This window comes from Dermacentor variabilis, chromosome 4, assembly GCF_050947875.1.
Source record: "Dermacentor variabilis isolate Ectoservices chromosome 4, ASM5094787v1, whole genome shotgun sequence".
In the NCBI taxonomy this organism is placed as follows: Eukaryota; Metazoa; Arthropoda; class Arachnida; order Ixodida; family Ixodidae; genus Dermacentor; species Dermacentor variabilis.
The window spans coordinates 162,741,515-162,762,807 of record NC_134571.1 but is presented as its reverse complement, the minus strand read 5'-3'; the positions used below and the strand labels follow the sequence as shown (position 1 = coordinate 162,762,807).

Below are 21,293 nucleotides of genomic sequence, written 5' to 3'. Positions count from 1 at the left end.
TAAGCGAAGACAACAACCTTCACTACTCAAGCAAAGTGGTGAAAGCGCTGAAGTCACGTGAAGATCACTTCAATGGCATTGCGGATTGCACTGACACGGTCCTCGAAGTGAGGTCACCGGTGCGGACTGTGACTGGTTATCTCACAAGGTCTCTGAATGCAAGTGTGCATGCGTGCCGCCGGCACAAGTAGTTTGTTGACAAGCTTGCGATCTCCAGCTACGCCAACTAAGGCTGCGGATACATCTGCGGGAATTCAAAGAACGAGTGACTGAGGGGCATGGGAGTAAAGCATGTGATGAAGTCAGCATCCAATAAATTTTGGCTCATTCAGTGTCCCTGTAGTCTACGTCTGCTATTTTCTTTGACGCATTATTTCCGAAAAGAATGAGTAGGAGTGGCGCCTGCTCTTTCCGCCGCATCATGCAATATGTCACCTTTAACATTCGAAATGCGTGAAGGGATCCAAATGCACCTTGCAGACATTTCTGAACATTTAGTATTTACATTTAAAAATATGTACGTGCAGATATCAGAGGCAGATGGGGTCTCTAGCGTAAGTTAGCAACTGCAAAAAAAAACGATTTTAGTGAGACAGCGTTATATGCCTCATTAAGCGGAACATCCGGCTGTGTGGCCTGAGATTGTATGAAAAGTCGCGTGCTAACAAAGACACGTTCATGCCACTGCTCGCGCCTTAGCCGTCGTCTACTTCCACAGCTAGCTCCGATGCCGCTCATCATGATAGCGTTCCCATACTGCCGCTCCCTCTGCGAATGTGCTGACGGCACTGGTCCACTGCCAGTCGGTGCGGTGATTTCGCTGAGTTCTGTTATGTGCTCCGACGGACGAAGGTTAGGCTTGGACTTCTCAGTCAGTAATTGCTTTCGCCTCCTCCTGACGTCCAGGCAAGTACGCGAACGAAGCCGAGGCACGTGATGGGAGAAATGATGCAGGTCAAAAAGAAAATAATACCATTACGTTTTGTAATACGAGCCATCATCGGGAACACGCCGCACTTTCGCATTTATCCACGTATAGGAATACCTAACAGCCTATGCAATCTAATGCCATTCACTCGCAATAAATCCTACTCTATCTTCAGTTACTCCCTTGGCAATAGTATCGTCGCTCGTACATCTTCATACAAGTACTTTGGCATCATTCTAACACCTAGCCTTTCATGGTTATCCCACGTTGAGAAAATACCGGCTAAAGCATCGCGCACTCTCGGATATCTAAAACATAACCTTCGCAGCGCTCCTTTTTCATTAGAAAGATAGCCTGCCAAACATTAGTGCAACCCTAGCTCGAATTCACAGCTTCGATATGGTCACCTCATCAGGCATATCTAATCCACTTTCTCGAGTTGATCCAAAACCAGTCTGCACATTTCATTGCCAGACATTGTAGCCCATTTTCTAGCGTAACTAACATCAAGTTCTTGTCACTTTCATCTTTGGAATCACGCAGGTATATTGCATTACTTTTTCTTCTGCACGAAATCATGCATAATGTACGCGCATCTACTTTACCACTCGTTCGTCCCTCCAACACATCTAGACGTCCACATAATCATCTCAGTTTCCAACGCAACTTCTGTAACACGAATGCATTCAACTGCTCAGCTATGTCTCGTGCGATTGCGCTGTGGAATGGTTTTCCTGATAACATCGCTGACATTAACGACCCATTAACCTTCAGACAAAAATCAGTGCAATATTTGGCTAGTACTTAGTTAAAAACAACTATCTGTTTTAGTTTTGTTGCTCTTAACTTCATTGTTGTGTATTTATGTAAGCATTTGTTCTAAGGTTGTTTGCTTTACTGTATACTGAAAAGCTAAAAACAGTTAGTTTACCTTCCTTTCTGTTTATCTTTATTTATTTTGCGTTATTTGCTTATTATTTGATTCTCGTTCTGTTCATATTTATCTCCCAAAAACATGTTTTGCTCCACAATTGTTATCTGTACCAACCCCCTCACGCAATAGTCCTTCTGTAGCCTGTGAGGTATATGAAATAAAGTAAATAAATAACTTTATTGATGCACCAGCTCCAGAGACAAAGATGTTCAAGCAGCGTCCGAAAGAAACGGCAGATAGAGCCCACTCTTCTTTCTCCTCCCCTGAAAAATAAATTTATTGCATTAGCGAAATCATTCACTTGAACATGTGTATTTGTTACTGTGTGGATAAATACGCAGTGGTTGTTGTGTTCATGCGCATTTCCGTACAGAACAGAACCGGCACATGTGCAGGGGTAATGGAGATGGATATACTTACACCGCGACCTCATATAGCATGTGGCCTCTCCTGCGTACTTGAGCATGTCGGACGATAATACGGTTCCCGTGAAACGGTAATCTACCGGCGACTTTGAGAAAAATAAACTCTGCGGGTAAAAAGTAAAAAAAAATTGAAAAGTGATTCAACGTCCAGTGGAAGTCGATGAAATGCAATGTCTTCCTGAGTGATCTAGGTGAACATTGTGTATGTGAACCATATAATTAAATCTAAAAGGCGCGCACTGGCTCAAGGGAACACTGTCTGCATCTCCGACCAGAGACGCAGTGTCTCAACGACAGGGTTTCAAAACTCTGGCTGGCAATAAGGCAGAAGGTGAGGGCGCTTCCCTTTCGATCGGCAACAACGCATGGCGGTACCGCCACCGTGCGGTATTAATTCAAGGTGGTACCACCGGTACCGATACCACTGGAAACCCGCGGTACTGCGTGGTGCACAATTGGTACCGATACTACTAGCGCGACCGGTACCAACTCCATCGAAAACACTGTTACTTCACGGTGGTATCATCGGTACCGCTACCACTGGTGCTAGGTATGCCTTCGGGATCGGCGCTAATTCTTAGATTGCGCTATATCCGCGATCAGCCACGAAAGAGACTAGAGGCACACACAATACGGAAAAGGGGGGAAGAAAGCGCGCCAAGAAAGAGCGTACTTAAAGATAGAAAAAAGAGCCCGCAGAACTGGGACGCAAGACAAGTATATGGCTCGCATCGTGAATTCGCGGACCATAAAAGTCTTAATTGGCTGATATGGAGCGACCAAACGCTGCTCGTTTATTTACCTGATCTTACCACGTTGAACGTTTTGTTTTGGTGGGCTGTTTTGGACTTTGTTTGGCAGTGAACTTTATGACAATATGAAAGCTCGTTTTCTGTGCGGGAATTGACGTCAACCAGTAATGGCATTTCTTCTCCCTTGTGCTCCATGGTTATCTGCGATAGAAGTTGGCATAGTTGTGGAAAGCTATGTTCAAAATAACGGAAGAGCAAGATTATTGTTCATTGAAAACATACGTGTGTGGGTCCGTACTGTACTGCGTAAAATAAACCCACTATTATTGAACTAAATAGTATGGCAATGAATGAAGTAATTTCCACAGACAAATGTCAATAGCGTTGACAATGTATTGCGTTCTATTCGCGGAAGGAAAAAGTATTTATTGCAGAAATGTCATCGAACCGAATAGCAATATAATGCAAGGCACAACATGTGGAAAATGACGTTCAAAAACACTTTCTTTACAAACCTGAGAACTTACCTGGGCGACAAGATTTGTCTGGTGCGTTTTCTCAGGGCCGTAATATATTACAGGTGTTTGAGAGGAGAGATAAATGAGATGTGAAAGGAGGGGAGGTTAATCGGCCAATAAGTAACTTTTGCTTCCGTCCAGAGTGTTTCGCGCTAGTTTAACATTGATATATTATATGATGGACCAACTAGCCCTAGCATTACACTACTCGATTTAAAGATCGAGTTCGCTACCCTGCTAAGCTGCCCTGGGAAAGGAAGCCTGTTTTCTTTCCGGTTAGGTAAAAACTTTTAGGTAGCATGCACCCAGCAGCATAAAGCTGCATCGGCAATTTATCAGCATAGTGTGCAATTTTCTCATGGACACTATTTCAAAAGTTGAATAATTAATAATTACTAATTATATAGTTTCCAGTTTCCATCGCAGGCCTGTGCAGACCGAGAGATTCTTAGCACCCTCTGCTGCGTTACAGGTCTGACCGCCGCTTTGGTCAAGTGCTCCGCAGCTGCTGCTGACTGAGGGACATGGGTTTATTGAAGGAATCATCGAAATCGTCATATAGAAACTGACCCTGTCAACCTTTAATTGCCGAACTCTGTCGAATAAGGCTAGCTTAGCAGGACTATTGGAGGAACTATCAGACATTGTTTGGGATATCATCGGCCTTAGTGAGATTCGAAGAATGGGTGTGGCTTATACATTGCTTAATAACGACCATTTGCTCTGCTATACAGGTCTGCCAGATAAGAAGCAATACGGGGTAGGATTCTTAATCCATAGAGGAATAGCGGCCTACATTGACGAATTCCACAGCAATAATGAGAGGGAAGCTGCAGTCGTAATCAAACCTAATAAGAGGTATCTATTGAAGGAAGTACAAGCATGCGCTCCAACATCTAGTCACTATGATGAGGAAGTAGATCCGTTTTACAAACATGTTGAATTAGCGATAAGAAAAATGCAAAGTCAGAGAACTGTAGTAATAGGCGACTTCAATGCAAAAGGGGGGGAAAGCAGGCTGGTGAACAAGCAATTGGTAACCACGGCGTTGATTCTAGGAACTCTAGAGGAGAGACGCTGGTAGAATTCACAGAAATGAATAAGCTTCGAATAATGAACACCATTTTCAGGAAGAGCAGCAACTGAAAGTGGACCTGGAGAAGCCCTAATGGTGAAACAAGAAATGAAATTGACTTCATATTTTCTGCTGATCCCAGCATAGTGCAGGATGTAGAAGTGATAGGTAGGGTAAAGTTCAGTTATCATAGGTTAGCGAGGGCTAGGATTCGCCTCAGTTTGAAGAGAGAAATAGTAAAATTGGTCAAGAAGAAACAGGTCAACATTTGAGGCAGTTAGGGTAAAAGCAGATAAATTCTGGCGGGTACTTCATAACAAGTATGCAGCCTTAGAACAAAGAGATGAAGATGACGTAGAGATAATGAATGAAACCGTAACTAGGCTGGCTTCAGAGGCAGCAATTGAAGTGGAAGGCAAAGCACCAAGGCAACCAGTAGGCTAACTATCCCAAGTAAGATAGGACCTAATAACGAAAAGACAAAGAAAAGAATGAAAGTGTCCAACTCAAGAGATGAAATAAAATTTGTGCAACTGTCAAAACTGATCAACAAGGGAAAATAAGTGATATTCGAAATAACTGAGAAAGACTGAAGAAGCCGTAAAAAATGGACTCAGCCTGAAATTAGTCAGAAGAAAAGATGGCATAAGATGAACGAAGATGTATGCATTGAAAGATAAGCAATGTAATATCATCAGCAATCTTGAAGATTTAGTAAAAGAAGCGGAATAATTCTATAGTGACCTGTACCATACCCAGAAGAGTTAGGATACCTCTATTAGAAACAGTAATGAACCGGATACAAAAAGTCCTCCTGTATCTAGCGATGAGGTGAGAAGGGCCTTGAGAGACATGAAACAAGGAAGAGCGGCAGGAGAAGATGGAATAGCAGCCGCTTTAATCAAAGGTGGAGGAGACATAATGCTTGGAAAACTGGCGGCTCTCCATACGAAGTGTCTGTCGACTGCAAGGGTCCCAGAAAAGTGGAAGAATGCAAACTTTATACTAATCCAGAAGAAGGGAGACATTAAAGAATTGAAAAATTATAGGCCTATTAGCGTACTCCCAGTATTATATAAAATATTTACCAAAATAACCTTCGATAAACTAAGGGCAACACTGGACTTTAGTCAACTGAAGAAACAGGCTGGCTGCAGGAAGGAATACTCTCGAATGGATCACATCCATGGCATTAATCAGGTTATCGAGAAAACCACAGAGTACAATCAGCCCCTCTATATGGCTTTTATAGATTAGGAAAATGCATTTGATTCAGTAGAGATACCAACAGGACAGGGGTAATTGGAGATCGCAGAGAGGGGCTTTCGTCCTGCAGTGGACATAAAACAGGCTGATGATGCTGATGGTGATGATGCTGATCATGACGAATTATATAGTTGTGCGAAATACAAAAAAAAGGATATCGTTCGACTTGCTCCACGCGACGACAAACGACATTACCTTGGTTCTTTCCAGCCACGAGGTACTTGCATATTCTTGCACTTGCATACGGCAGACATTTTAAGCTCCTGACTGGAAGCTTACCATTATCATTGAAAAGGAAGGTGTACAATCAGTGCATTTTAGCAGTGCTGACACATGGGGCCGAGTCTTGGACACTGACAAAGAAGCTTGAGAACAAGTTAAGGACCGCGGAAATAGTAATGTAACGAAGATAGCTAGTCATAGCGGCATTATATAATCAAGCGATACAGAACGCTTACGTAAATACCTTGGAAAATAGCTACAGAGGTTCTAAAGCTGGCTTAATTCTACACAAGAAAAGCAGTATGATGCCTATAAAGAAAGTGGTACACAGGGAGACACAATTTCTCCAATGCTATTCACTGCATGGTTGGAAGAATTATTCAAACTAATAAACTGGGAAGCCTTAGGAGTAACCATCGACGGTGAATATCTCAGCAACCTTCGGCTTGCCGATGACGTTGTTCTATTCAGCAACAATGCAGACGAGTTACAACAAATGATTTAGGACCTTAACAGAGAGAATGCAGGAGTGAGGTTGAAGATTAACATGCAGAAGACAAAGATAATGATGAATAGCTGGGCAAGGGAACAAGAGTTCAGGATCACCAGTCAGCCTCTAGAGTCTGTGAAGGAGTACGTTTACCTAGGTGAATTAATCGCAGGGAACCCTGACCCTGATCATGAGAAGGAAATTCACAGAAGAAAAAAATCGGTTCGATCGCACATGGCGGATATTGTCAGCTCCTTACTGGAAGCTTAACATTATCATTGAGAAGGAAGGTGTACAATCAGTGCATTTTACCAGTGCTGACATATGGGACCGAGACTAGGACACTGATAAAGAAGCTTGAAAACAAGGAAACGAAAGCGGAAAGAGCGACGGAACAAAGATTGCTAGGCATAACTTAAAGGGAAGCTAAAGAGCCTCTCGAATTCAATAAGACACTCATATACGGATGCGGGAACCTTATAAACCATGCAGGTAAAATTTTGGGGGGGGGGATTTTTCACTTAGGAGCGACGCAATCGTCGGTTAAAATTGCGCTGTAGCTCTGTTTATCTCCCACCCTTCATGCAGGTTTCATCTCCAAGCGCCGCAAATTGTCTATTCGCGTGTGTTTTGTGAAACAGCCTGCATGCAGCTACCATAACGCAGTGCAAGCGTAAAGTTTTGCATGTGTTGGAAAGCCTGCTCACGCCAAGACGCTGCGCTCCCCCTTCTCTCGCACACATAGAGAAACCGACCACCTCACGTAGCCGACGGAATTCGCCGGTAACGAGTAGCGTGCGGATGGCGTGCTGATGAAGGTTCTATACTACACGTGCGACAACAGCCGGTGAACTTTTTCCGGGTTTAAACCATCTGTGAAGATTGCTGAAAGCTTTGGGGCAGCGCACAAATGCCGAAGATCGCATCACCGCTTACGTTCTACGAGGAGGCATGCAGGAACAGAACACTACAGTTGTTTGCCCGGAAGCGTGCTCACTGGAACGCTGAATGCAGCTTAGCGAAAAACATACTCGCCAAATAACATTTACCACACAAGGAGATGCTAACACTTCGCCTTCGTTCGCGTGGAAAGCAGTGCTTGCACTAGCATTTTTTCCTTCTTGGAGAGGCCGGCTCTTCGCAATCGGCTCGTACATGTAGGGAGTAAAGTATAAACCCCTTACAAGCGATCTTGAGCGCGACAGCGACAGCGCGACAAGCGAGGCGATCGCTGTCGAGTTCACTCGTCGCCTGCAAGCCGAACTCCACGAGAGCGACGGCTTTGAGCGACGACTTCCCGGTATGAGGGCAGCAATATACGTGCCGCGACTAGCGCGATGCATGCTTTATCAATTGAAGTTGATGTATTTTAGTGAAAAAGGGGCATAAAATATTTCTCAAGGCCTCGCACTAGGTTCTTATTCTTTCACGTGTAAAATTCAATGGTTTGCTCGTTCCGTGCGACAAACAGTAGTATTTGAGTTATATACATCCAGTTCCGGCTTCGCACTACTGGTTAGTCGCACATAGCACTTCTGGGTGACGAGCGAAGAGTTCTAGATTTCTATAAACGAGCGATCGAGTGACAACACCGAGTGATCTGTTCAAGCGACGGCCTGTTTTGTCGCTCGAAGCCGTCGCCCGTCACCGTCGCGCGCACAATCGCTTTCTCGGAGTTTGGACTTAACGCCGAATTTCCCAGACAAACGCAAGCTCTCGACATTTTCTATGACGTTTCAGCAAAACAGCAACAAACTACGTTGCACCATGCTTCGTGTGTAGCGGCAGCAGTCGGTCCGGACGAACACCATTGTTGACGTCACGAGGCGCCCGACCAATCAAAGGCGTAAACGAGGCGCGTGAGCTGGGCGTGTCTGCTGCTGCACTTTTTGTCGAAATAAAATATGTTTGCGGTTTCTTTCGCTGAATTTCGATGCGATATTCGAATTCAGAGGGTTGAAAGCCACAACGTACTGCTCTTCACTAATTTTTTTCTGGAAGCTTCCCTTTAAGAGGCAGTAAGAGAGTGGTTTGGATCAGAGATCAAACGGGTATTGACGGTATATTGATTGACATCAAGAGAAAAAAATGGAGCTGGGCAGGTCATGTAGTGCTCCGGTTAGATAACTGTTGGACCATTAGAGTTACACAATGGGTACCAAGAGGAGAGAAACGCAGTGGGGGACGGCAGAAGGCTAGGTGGAGTGATGGAATTATGAAATTCGCGAGTGCTGGTTGTAATCGGTTGGCGCCGGACAGGGATATTTGGAGATCGCACGGAGAAGCCTTTGTCCTGCAGTGGACATAAAACAGGCTGACGATGATTATGATGACGAATTATATAGTTGGGCGAAATACAAAAAAAAAATATCCAAGTTGCTCCAAGCGACGGCAAACGACATTACCTTGGTTCTTTCTAACCACGTGGCACTTGCATAATGATATTTTGTCACAAGTTACATGGGACACGTGCTGAATAGCACAAGCATGCGCACGAAACTGAAAGAAAACGATTGTTAGAGCCCGACCGCAGCGTTTGTCGTCTTCTGGTTTAAAGACAATGTTTCATGATATCGAGGCGAGTACCTGCGTCGTGCTTTTTTTCCGTTAACCGCATTATTAAATACATTCTAACATGGAAGCTTCATTTTTACCTATTGTATTTTATTGCCATTGTCCGGCCGACAACAAAAGTTGTTTCTTCAAAGCACTCAAGCTTGGAAGAAAGAACTTTCTGGAAAGTGAACATTCAGCAGAATATGAGCCCCGACAGCAAGATGTAACATCTCTAGAATATCATTATGACTCCGGTAAAGACACCTTGCTTTCATCGCGTGATTAGCCTACGCAGCCGCTGCCTTGGCAACTCAGACGCTTATACCTGCAGCTCGAGCCGTTACCACGCGTAACCAAGTTATAGGGAAGTCGGCTGGAGATGCACTCTTGTGAACGGTTTTCATTATTACGTTTATATTTATGTATGCGGTTGAGCCAACACATCCCCCCTACTTATTCGTCGCCTCCTATTTTCAGTGCAAATCCAAATAAATGGTGAAGGGCGCTGTTTGCGACGTTCTATGCAGTCTTTAGGAACGACGTCGGTAAAAGTGTCGCACTTGTAGAAGGACTAAAAAGGCGACGAGGTGAGGTTCTGGCGATTACCATATTGTCACGGAGAGAGCTGTCAGCCGTGAAAGCACACAATCATGATTTGAATATATGCAGTTTTAATTGCACACTTCATGATATATAAATACGCACTTTAGGGGCTCACCAATGTGCCTCTGCAAGTCAAAAGGCAACTAAGAAACACAGTTCTTGTTCAAATCGGTTCGTATTGGTGACTGGTATGTCACGAACATGACAACATGATAAACATTTTCTTTTGCTTAAATGCTGCAATCAGATGCGGAAGGTATGATGTCCATGTAGGTAGGGAAGCAACCGTGTCCTCAGACATGCAGATGAAAACGTAATATCACGTGGTAGGCTGGCATATCGATGCTTCATCCTGAACTTTCATATCAACTCGCACTATCCGAAAGACACTCCACGAGAGCTATTCGTCGTCCGCCACAGCATGGTGGCCTAGATCAAATTAGCGCCAATTTTCACCAAAGCAGACGGAAAGAATATGCTGAAATCAATTACGTTCAGTTTCCAATGCATTGGACTATTTATTGGAGAAAAGTAACTTGCGTAATCATTCTAAAGTTAAAATTGAGAAAGATTGAAAGCAATACACCGTTTAATAGAAAGAAGGGTCACATGTGGACGTCGAAGTGCTCTACAGTATATTTGAAATCTCTCTTGGGATATGGCGTAATAGTTCTGCGGAAACCCACAAGGTGGAGAGAAGTAATTATTAAAGGGAAAATTAGACATCCACCAATTCGTAGCAATTGCTACAAAGGAAACCCGTACGGGTTCCTCGAAAGAAAAGCCTTGCAGTAGGAGAAAAATTCGTCCGGCACTCGAACTCGAGACCACTGCATATCCGGGGCAGTAGCTCTACCATCTGATCTAACCAGGTTCCTAGCAAATCGTAGGAAGAAGACGAATTTGTCAACAACTCGAAGCAAATGCAACAGTTATACATGCTAGTTCTGCGCGAACCCGCAAAGTGGAGAGAAAAATTAATAAAGGGAAAATGGAACATTCACCTATTCGTAGCAGTTGCTACAAAGATAACCCATACGTGTTCCTCGAAAGAAAAGCCTCGCAATTGAAGGAAAATTCGTCCTGGTCCGGGACTCGAACGCGGGACCACCGCCTTTCCTGGGCAGCCGCTCTACCATCTGCTAGCCGCCTGGTTAGCTCAGATGGTAGAGCGCAATTTGTCAAACTCTTGCCTTTTCTTAGAGTTGTTGACAAATTCGACTTCGTCCTACCATCTGCTAGCCGCGTGGTTAGCTCAGATGGTAGAGCGGCTGTCCCGGAAAGACGGTGGTCCCGGGTTCGAGGCCCGGACGAGGACGAATTTTTCTTCAACTGCGAGCATTTTCTTTCGAGGAACCCATAAGGGTTTCCTTTGTAGCAATTACTAGGAATGGGTGGATGTTTGATTTTTTCTTTAACTCTCTGGGTATGTGTATTGCTTGAAAAATTACCTCAGTGCAATGCTAACATCGGACGGACGGACGCAAGACGAAAAGGCAAAGCGGTTATTATCAGATTGTCACAAGTGGGTTTTGTCAGAGCTAACGGCGCAGCAATTCGATAGCATTTATAGAATGTAAAAAATATAACTGGCACGTATTTCGCCTAGCCTAATAAGCAGTTCATGACGATGCTGTATATTGCGAAAGAGAACGTGGACACAGGTGAAGGGAGCACAACCTGTGCTTACGCCGCCCGTGTCAACACTCTTTTAGCACTGTACAGCTACATCAGGAAGTCATACAAACTCGCCCAAGCTTCTGCTCTTGTAAGCTTAACTCTTTCTGAACTTTTCTGCGAATCTGCGCATGCTTCTATCTATAGTTCCAGCCTCCCTAAATTGCGCCTTCATGACTTCTTGAATAAACCACAACGTTAACTTTTCAACACTTCATCAAGGAAGTTCAGGGGCCATGTTTAATAGCATTTTGGTTTAAAAAAAAAAGATGTTTATGAACTAGCGCTGTCGGCTATTAAAGAATGATTCATGCTGCGGAGAAATTAAACAAAATTTTTTTTATACAAATGAACTTTGCTAATCACCCGTAAAATGAAATTGTGCGGAATATTCCGACGCTTTCATGTATGCAACGGTGAATGCTATGAAAAGTAAATGTTCGTTTCTGTTATGTGCTTTTGCACGAATAGAACCCAATCCCTCCAGTGTGCAGCCATACGTTCCGTGGTTTAAATGCGGGAAGTTTTAATCGCGCTAGGCGCTGTTCGTCGTGTATGTGTCGGAGAAGAAAACGCAATGCTTCGACAATGCCGCCACTACTTTGCTCGAATGTGGTAGGGACGGTGCTTTAGATAAATAAATACACTTTTTCGATGGACAAAAAAGGGGGTTTTACTCACAATACCGGTTACCATAACTTCGTTGCGCCTGGTAAACTGGGCGACGGGTAGTAGTAGTAGTACGAACAGTAATCGGCCCCCTGTAGCCTCTTTCTTCAATCGCCACGCGAAGTATTGACGCAGGACCAGTTGCCGGACGCGCTCCTTGCAGAGTGGACAAAATATAGAGAAATGTAACGAGAAAGGCGAGCGCGTTAAAGCTCGAAACCTCTGCCATTCTTACCAGCAGGAGACTTTAGTGCCCTAGTTTGAGGCTACATGATTATATGTGTAAGTGGACACAATGGGCAAAGGCACAAAAAAGATATGCTAGCGCTTCGCGTTTAAACTTTCTCTTCTCGTCTGTCGGTTTCATATTTTGGTTCACTTGTTTGAATAAAATGGCAGTGCGATTTCTTTTTCTTATTAGGGCACGTTATTATGCGTCAAGGGCTGCAGAAAGCAGTGTTTCTTATTTTTTTACATCGCGTGGTTATTGATGGACAGGAAAAGGTCCTGCGCATATTTGCAAGACTCTCTACTATATACAGGAAGTTGCGCTAGAGAGAGAAAGGAAAATTGTATTACAGTGAAAGAATCGTTTAACAGCGCTCACTGATGCATCTTTATTACATTTAGTGTTTTGCATGTTCTAGTCTGGACAGCCGTATTGTCCAGCAGCATGCAGCAGCTGTCACTCGCAACAATGTTACCGTTCACAAAGGTCGAATTTACCTTCCCCAGTATCTAGCGCTGTTCCAGTGACTCTCTCGCGGGGTCCTTATTGTAATCAGCACCACACGAACGGCAGTGCGCTCCATAGGCACTATACTAAGTAACTTTTTTAGCTGCACAGAATTTACAAAAAATATTTCCTGTTGCAAGCAGCACAAATCAAACCCTTCATCAAATTTAATCGATAAGTCGACCATTACTGCTACGAAAAATGAAAAAGCCTAATTAGCAAATTAACATAATAAAATTAAGAAAGCATACGAAGTTAACGGCACGATGCGCACTCTGGAAACGTCGCAGATAGCTTTGAAAATGAGGCCCGCGCGGACTCGCACTTTCGCCACGTCCCAGATTGCTTTCAAGACACACGAGTCACAGAAACGTATCCTTACGGCGTCCGCCAATCGCGTGCCAACGCCATAGTAGACGCCGCGGTTGTCTCCACCCTGTATGGAGTGGTGAGCGAGGAGGACATCGTGGCACCAGGGAACAGAACGTCCCTTCCCCCTCGCCTGGCCTCCCTGCCTCGTGCGCGACAGGAGAGGGCATGCTTCGGGCCCATGTACCTTCCTCGCGCAGTCAAGATTGAACCGCCCTCATACCATCCCTCTTTCTCTATCATCTTTCATTTCCCATTCTCTCTTCCCTGACGACGCTTCGCCGTGCTCCCTCAATGGTTGCTGAATCAAGCGTCTTTCTTTAGATCACTATCTACCATCACCGGCACACCCTCGCACGCTTTCACTAGCACATGCAGCATAGCAGCATACGACGCGCGGCGACGATTTTGCTTTCCGTGGATTTTATACGGAACCTCTCGGCGATGCCGATGGTGACAGCGACGCAGACGGCAGAAATGCACCTGACGTGTCCGTGTAATTGATATCGCAATAAATAAACTCAGAATGGTCATTATTATATTTATGGTAATTATTCAATTTAGCATTTTGATTTCTTGAAGTAGTGGCCGCCTCATCTAGTAATATACTTCAAAGACTAGAGTTGTAGTGGCTGCCGCAGGCAACTTATTTAAAAAAGACGAAGAACACCTAAGCACTTCTTATGACTTGTGAACGCGAAAGCGTTAATGTCCAATTGGACGCCGCTGGGCCATCCTTCGAGCTCCTTGTAGTAGAGAAAGTGCGTTGAGTCACTTGGCCAACGGCCTCCTAGATAGCGGAAGGCCAGCGCACTTCGATCCGTGACGTCATGCTACCTTGCCTGACTGCCACAGAATCTAATGGGGACGCTCCCGAATAAGCCGCGGTGATTTGACACTTCGGTCATGCCGGGCTTGGCAAAGGAATTCGGGGTGTTTCTGTCTTGGTAGCACGATGTCATAACGCAGGTTGCACAAGCCAGCTAAGGAGGCGCTGTTTGAGCTCAGTGGGTAGGACACTCGGTTTCTTAGTGGAGGTCGTAGACTTGAAACGGGGGGTATGTACCGGAAAACTGCACTGAAAAAAGAAAGACATTGACCTGTGATGCTGATGAACGGACATAAGAAGATAGCCTTATGGCCTGACACTGTTTTCTTATAGAACCTATAATACTGCTGCATTGTTTTGCTTGTGTAGTCTATAGCAATTTAACGAGTCATTGCCTTGATAAAGGCATCCGCGAACAAAAGGACCTCTAGGGTGCTTTTACGTATACAGAAGCCTGTGCTTTGGTGATAGTACTGAACTGACGCAATCTTATGTCACGCTTCTCATCACTATTAGGCACTTCTTACGGCAGAACTGCAAAGGTACCGCGCCAGGTCGCCGTGCTTCGTGTGGTTCATTCGTGCGGAGAGTGATGAAATGTTCTTTGGAATGCAGTTGAAGAGAATGGCAATATTCCTGCACATATGCCTAATGCGAAGCGTTGCTGCTGTTTGACGGAGATACCACCAACATGGACAAAAACTCGCCTTATGGTGCAATGCAGCAACAAAGTGCGGCGTGTCCGATATTTTTCCACTTCAGCAGGCTGCCAGCTCCACAAACGCTATTGCTTGTCTGTGAATTCCCTAGAAGTGACAGACCCCATCTCTGACCTCTATATTATGTCCATCTCGAATTTACGCATTGACGAACAGTGCGGTTTTTCTGCTTTGCGTTCTGCGCCCCTGCATGTTTCCTTCACCTCCTCGCTCGACTTGTTGGAGCATTATACGGACTAATTTGCGTCTCGATGGCGCCGAACTCCTCTTGGTCATTCCTGTGACCCTTCAGTCCACCGTCCTCCGGTAACTGAACAACGCGCCTATCGCTGGACATTGTTCCCCGCACCTATAGACCTACTCCGGTGGCCTTTACCGTTCTTTGTGCCATAAGTCACCGCCCGATACCAATGCCAGCGCCACAAACACCCTTTCAATGCCTCTTGCTGGACTTCTGGATCCAATTGGGGCTCCGACCGAACATTCTTTTCCCCTGTGCGGCCTGATCTACATGGTCCTTTCTCAACCTCAACTACAGGCAACAAATAAATGGGTTGCTGTTGCAAGCTATTTTACCGCTCGCTAAACCATCACATGAGCACTGCTCACCTGCTTCGCCGCGGCCATCGAAGATTTCCTTCTGCACAATCTTATACAGCACCACGCCGCTCCTCAGCAGCTTCTCACCGATCACGGACGCGACATCTTGTCAAACGTCATTGATGACACATTTCGCTTGGGCTCTCCCAAGGAACAAGATACCACTCATTACGGCCCCCAGAAAAACTGCCTTACCGAACGTCTTAACAGAACACTCATCGACACCCTCTGGTATGGACAGTCTTGTTTAATATGAGCTGCAACAGTGTACCTGTGGTCGAAGGAGCACCAATATTGATGGCCGCTTTGACCTAGTAATTGGTAAACGATTTTTTCGTATGTCCGTGCCGTCGTACAGTCTCAGGGCCTCATGGACCATGAGCACCGTGTTGCAACTTGCACTGAACGCAATATTGAACGGGACTGTACTTCTCTGTAGACCACCGTGTCTTTGACGCCGTTCTGCCATATGTAACTTTTGCATATATAACTCGTCTCGTTACGACTTAGCTGCTTACTCATTCCACCCCCAGACCGAACGCCTTGACAGAGCACTCACCGACATGCTTGGTACGTACAGTCTTGATCAATATTAGCTTGAACAGTGTGCCTGTGGTCGAAGGGGCGCCAATACTACACGGCGGCATTGATATCCGCAACATTGTTGAGGTAATACTGTTCTGATTACTGGTAATTAGTAAACCAAATTTTCTTATTTCTGCGCCGCCGTGCAGTGCCAGGGCCTCATCGACCACGAGCACCATGTTGCAACTTACACTGAACATTATATTGAACGCGACTTTAACTCTCCGTAGACCATCGCGTCTGTTTCACTGTTCTGCCATATGTAACTTTTGCATATATAACTTGTCCCGTACGACATCGCTGCTTAATCGCTGTTTTAGTATTGCGATAGCAATTATATGGACACTTCAGGCGCAAACCGTGAGGTTCCGTATGAGTGAAAGTGCGCGAGCGCTAGCCGGCTAATTAGGTTTGATCTTTGCAAATTTTGTAAAAATGTTTTAGTCTTTAGTTGCCCAGCAAAAAATCGCGCACAATTCATCGCTTTTTTTTAATGTGCTTCGATGAAGAGGGCTACATTTTTGTGGAGCTGTCGGGTATGATTGGAAGTCACCAGTGCGCAAGAGAGCGGAGCCTGAACCCTCAGCGATTGGGACCTGGAGAACTGACTCCAGTTAGGACCACTTCCCGTTGTTACACCACTGCAGGGAATGGTTGCCACCGAAGGCATACAAAAATAACCATCGCAGTGGCATCATCCCAGTTCATCTGTACCCACCACGCACGGCTGAGTCATTCAACGGCGATGCGTTGGAATATGAATATGGGGTCGAACACTTCGAGGGGGTCGCAGATATCAACGACTGGGACCAGGCACAGAAACTTTGTAACATGTACTTCACGTTGGAAGAGTCATCGAGGAGATGGTGTGAGAATCATAATACGGCGATATCGTCATGCGCAGAATTTCGGAGACAGTTGCTTGCCACGTATGCCAACACCGATTGCCGAAAGAAGGCAGAGAACGCTCTGCAAGCCAGGGACGAGGGAACTAACGTGAGTGCCGGCATCTATATCGACGGAATGTCACGTCTCTTCATGCGCGCTGATCCGGACATGACCAAAGAGAAGAATTTACGCCAGATCATGCGTGGCGTTACGCAAGAGCTGTTTGCAAGACTGGTTCGCAAGCCACCACACGTTTTGCTCAGTTTCGCACCGAAGAGACAACAATAGAGAAAGCGCTGCAGCAGCGTGCCCATCACTAAACTTGTGATGTCAGCAGTGCACCAGCGCACGTCTTTTCGGAAGGCTTAGGCAGTAAACCCGAAGCGATAAGAGAACTAGTGCGTTCCATCGTAATTAAAGGAGGAGCTTCGAAAGTTACAGCGACCGCAAATGACGCCGACAGTTTCAGCTCTCGCCAGCATCAATCGGGATGAAGTTCGGCACGCCATTCTGCAGCCAGAGTCTCAGGCACCACCTTGGGTGCCTTGATCAACCAACGCCGGTACGTCGCCAGCCGACGTACGCCAATCTGTTATGCAAACCAAGCGGCCATAATGCTCCAGTGATGGCTCCTAGTAGCTGCCAGCCGACTACGTGCCGTTGACTCCTACCAGAGCTGAGGCGACGAAAAAGCGACGTGACCTGACCGAACGCCACTGAGAAAAAGCTGGATACCTTAACAGAGTGTGCCCATATTGCACAATTGGTGTTCGCAGCTTCACGATAAATGCACTGTTTAACATAGTGTACGATTTACAGACAAGAAGCGATGTTCAAAGCATCAGGCATTCTTTTTATTCTTTGCCATTCAGGTAGCCCCTGGCTGCACGTGTTTGTGAGCACGCGCTCCCTCCAGGAAGGAGGCGCTATTCTTCGGCCCGAGACTGCTCTGAGATTATTTCAACACACTCCCGGCCGCCAAATCATCGTTCAGCTCGGGCGAATAAAGTTTTTGTATTGGTCTGTTGGTAATAACTTCGTGCTGTTGTTGAATCTTGCAAGAGCAGATGTGGCAGACTTCAAGAACCCTTGTGAGTTTCCACTTTTGTCGAGGTAATTTCTCGGCGTGGACAATAACGATATCTCCTGTCTTTATTTCGTTGGTGGGTCTCCCATGGGAAAAGTGCGCTGATCCAAGTTGCAGCAGATATCCTTTCGTCCACCTGTTCCAGAAGTTCTCAGTTAGGCGTTTCCTGTAGGCGTGTCGTCGGGCAGCTTCCGTGCGCGTACAGTTCACTGACACGTCGTTGCCACCCTGTGGTAGCGTTAATAGTTTCCGTTTTATGTTGAGGTCTAGTGGTGTTAATGCGCTAGATTCTTCGCTGTCCGACTCAACCTAGGTGAAATGTCTGGAGTTAGCGACCGCTTCGACTTCTGTAAGCACTGTCGTCAGTTCTTCAAGGTTAAGTCAAGCTTTGCGAAGAACCTTTCTCAGTGGAAGTTTGATCGTCATGACCAGAGGCTCCCACCAGCCGCCATACCATGGTGCGCTGGGAAGAATAAACTTCCAAGTGATACTCTTCTGGCTCAAGTATGCCATTACACGCTCTTGGGAAAGCAACTTGAAAAGCTTCTCTAAGTCTTTTGACGTCTTCTTAAACGTAATTGCGTTGTCTGTATAAATCACGCGAGCTAGGCCCCTTCGCGCTACAAAGCATCGTAAAGACACGAGGAATGCTTCTGAGGTCATGCTGGACACCAGTTCCAGGTGCACTGCTCGTGATGTGGCACACGCGAGGAGCGCTATGTAACATTTTGTTTTTCCGGCTCCAGTCACAACAAATAGCGGTCGTGCGAAGTCAACTCGAGTGACTTCGAATGGGTTTGTCGGCCTTCCACACTGACGTGCTATAGGAGCAGTTGGAGCGTCGCCAATGCATATTCTGAAACGTTTCCACGTATAGTAGCCGCGTATGACTTTCTTCACTAATGTTCTTGCCCGGCAGATCCAATCGTACTCTCGCAATGTGACAGGGTGTCTCTCACGCTTCCGTGTAGTATTTCACAGTGTACTCACATTGTCAATAACGTAGAAAAGTGATGATCGTGCGAGAGGATGACTGGGCGCTTTACTCCTCAGATGCGTCAAGGTGCAACAGGCGCCCGCCCACCCGGAGGATGCTGTCAGCATCCAAGAACGGGTTGAGGTCTGTACATGTCTGCTCCAATACTTTTCTGCTTCAGTGATCTCTTCGGTTACTGGAAAACCAGTATGCGCTCTGTTTTCCAATCGGCAGTATTTGATGAATCTGAATATCTATGCCGTGACCCTGAGCAGTTTTCGATTTTGCTGCAGCGGCCAATGTCCAGAATCTATGTCGACTTTGTCGCACTGGAGATCGCAACGTGAAGGGCAGCCATTGTAGTGGCCATCTATCTTCTGACTCATCCACCCAGTCTGGTCCATGCAGCCACGTACGGTTATACAATAACTTATCCATGGAAACTCCACGTGGCAGTAGGTCAGCAGGATTCGCCTATCCTGGACAATACTTCCAGATAGAAGGATCGGTTTTTTTCCCTGATCTCTTTCACTATTCATTCAAATAACTTTATTCAGTGTCCTGCGGTTTGGTGGGGTGGGCATGGACCCCGCCTAGGTTTCAGCCAAGGGTTGTTGGCCCTTGGCAGCTTCCTCGGCTTGCTGGACGGCCCAGAGTTGGGGCTGTAGGTCCGAGCTGAGCAACGCAGACTCCCAGCGCGCGCGGAAGCTGTCGCTGTTTGAGGCTGCATCACCGTTACCCTGGGCTACAGCCGTACATTCCGATGGGATATGCTCCAGGGTGGGTCTAGAGTTGCAATGTCTGCACTTGTCCGTTGTGTATAAATCTGGGTATATTAGGCGCATAATAGCTGGACTCGGATAGGATCTAGTCTGTAACTGCCGCAATTCTACAGACTGGTTTTTGCTCTGCAATCTGTGGTGTTGTGTAATTTCGTGAAATCTGGTAATTCGATCTTCCCACTCCCACTCATGGGTAGTCGGTGAGGCGGGGCTAACCGAGGCTCGGTCCGTAAGCTCTCGAGCCATGCGGAGCGCCACCTCATTGTTACCGTCTGGTAGTGTGTGAGCGGGTGTCCACATGAGATCGACATTTTTGTCGCGGTTATTAGCTAATTTTAGGAGTCGTAGTGCCTCTGGGGAGATTATACCGTTGGCGAAGTTTCGTATGGCCGTCTCGGAATCAATGACGATTACGCCCGCTGGTGTTTGTGCTATGGCTAACGCAATAGCTATTTCCTCTGCGGTTTCTGCATGTGGCGTTTTGACTGCAGCCATCGTCGTGCATTTTCCCTCGTAATTTATCACTACTGCTGTGTAGGCGCGCTTGCGTCTCTATCTAGCTGCGTCTACAAATGTGGTGTCCTTGGTGTTGCCGAATTTCTTCTGCAAATTACGTGCTCTGCTTTCCCGACTACCCTTATAGTGGGTAGGATGCATATTCTTGGGTATTGGAGGGATGGTTATCATGTCTCTGATGTGTCTGGGCATATCACTATGTTGGACACAAATGGCTTCCACTTCGTTGCGTCAAATTTTATCTGTCACAATGTTGTTGTGGAATCCGACCAAATTGTACAGTGGATCTCAAAGTCAGTAAGGGCACTTAGGACGTAATTAAGTAGCCTTGCTCCGATCAAGGCTCCTAAAAGCTACAGTCGTGGCATCGTCTTGATAGGCCCTACACGTGTTTTGCGATCAACAATTCGGGTCTCGCTGAGCAGCTCAGTACGATGTAGATCGCTGCGCTGTATGCCGAAGGGCTTGAGTCGCAAAATACGTGAGCCTGTAGCACTCGGGGGGATTTGGTTCTGTTGCCAAGATAACGTGGTATGGAAATCTTCTACAAGGGTGGTGGTTCGCTCACCCATTCATGCCATCCTTCTTGAAGGTCTTGAGGTAGCTGCTCATCTCAGCTTATTCCACGTATCCACAATTTCTGGAAAGAGATCTTGATGGCAATGGTGAACGGCACAACAAATCCCATTTGGTCAAATATCCGCGAAGCAGCTTGAAGAACGAACCGCTTGGTATCATCTCTTTCTTTCATAAATTCGAGAAGGTCCCTCACAGAAAAAAGTAAAAGTATCCGTGTACAGGTTCCATGTGATTCCAAGTACCTTCAGACTTGACTCGTGGAGGACAGCCATTTCTTTGCCTCCCGACTATCCCTCACGCTCCAATGCGTTAATCAGACCATCTGAGTTAGTCGTCCATTTCCTTAGCGTCATTCCTGCCTCCTGCATAATCTCGTTGGCTTCGCGGCAGATTTGAAGTGCTTCTTCATCTCACTTTGCTCCCACCTCTAAATCATCTATGCAGAATGACTCGCTGAAAAGTTTCGCGGTACTGGCTTTGCTTGAAGGCATACTCTCTAGGTGATGGAGTAT

At 46.0% G+C, this 21,293-nt stretch overlaps 1 long non-coding RNA gene across 1 annotated transcript; it reads right to left on the bottom strand.

Annotated features, from left to right (window-relative positions):
• Window positions 1-2,020: 2,020 nt before the first annotated feature.
• Window positions 2,021-12,388, bottom strand: LOC142578031 (uncharacterized). The gene is made up of 4 exons (XR_012827139.1): window positions 12,128-12,388; window positions 3,090-3,240; window positions 2,283-2,391; window positions 2,021-2,125 (listed from the first exon to the last, which is right to left on the bottom strand). It is a non-coding gene; the product is annotated as an uncharacterized LOC142578031 (long non-coding RNA).
• Window positions 12,389-21,293: the final 8,905 nt, after the last annotated feature.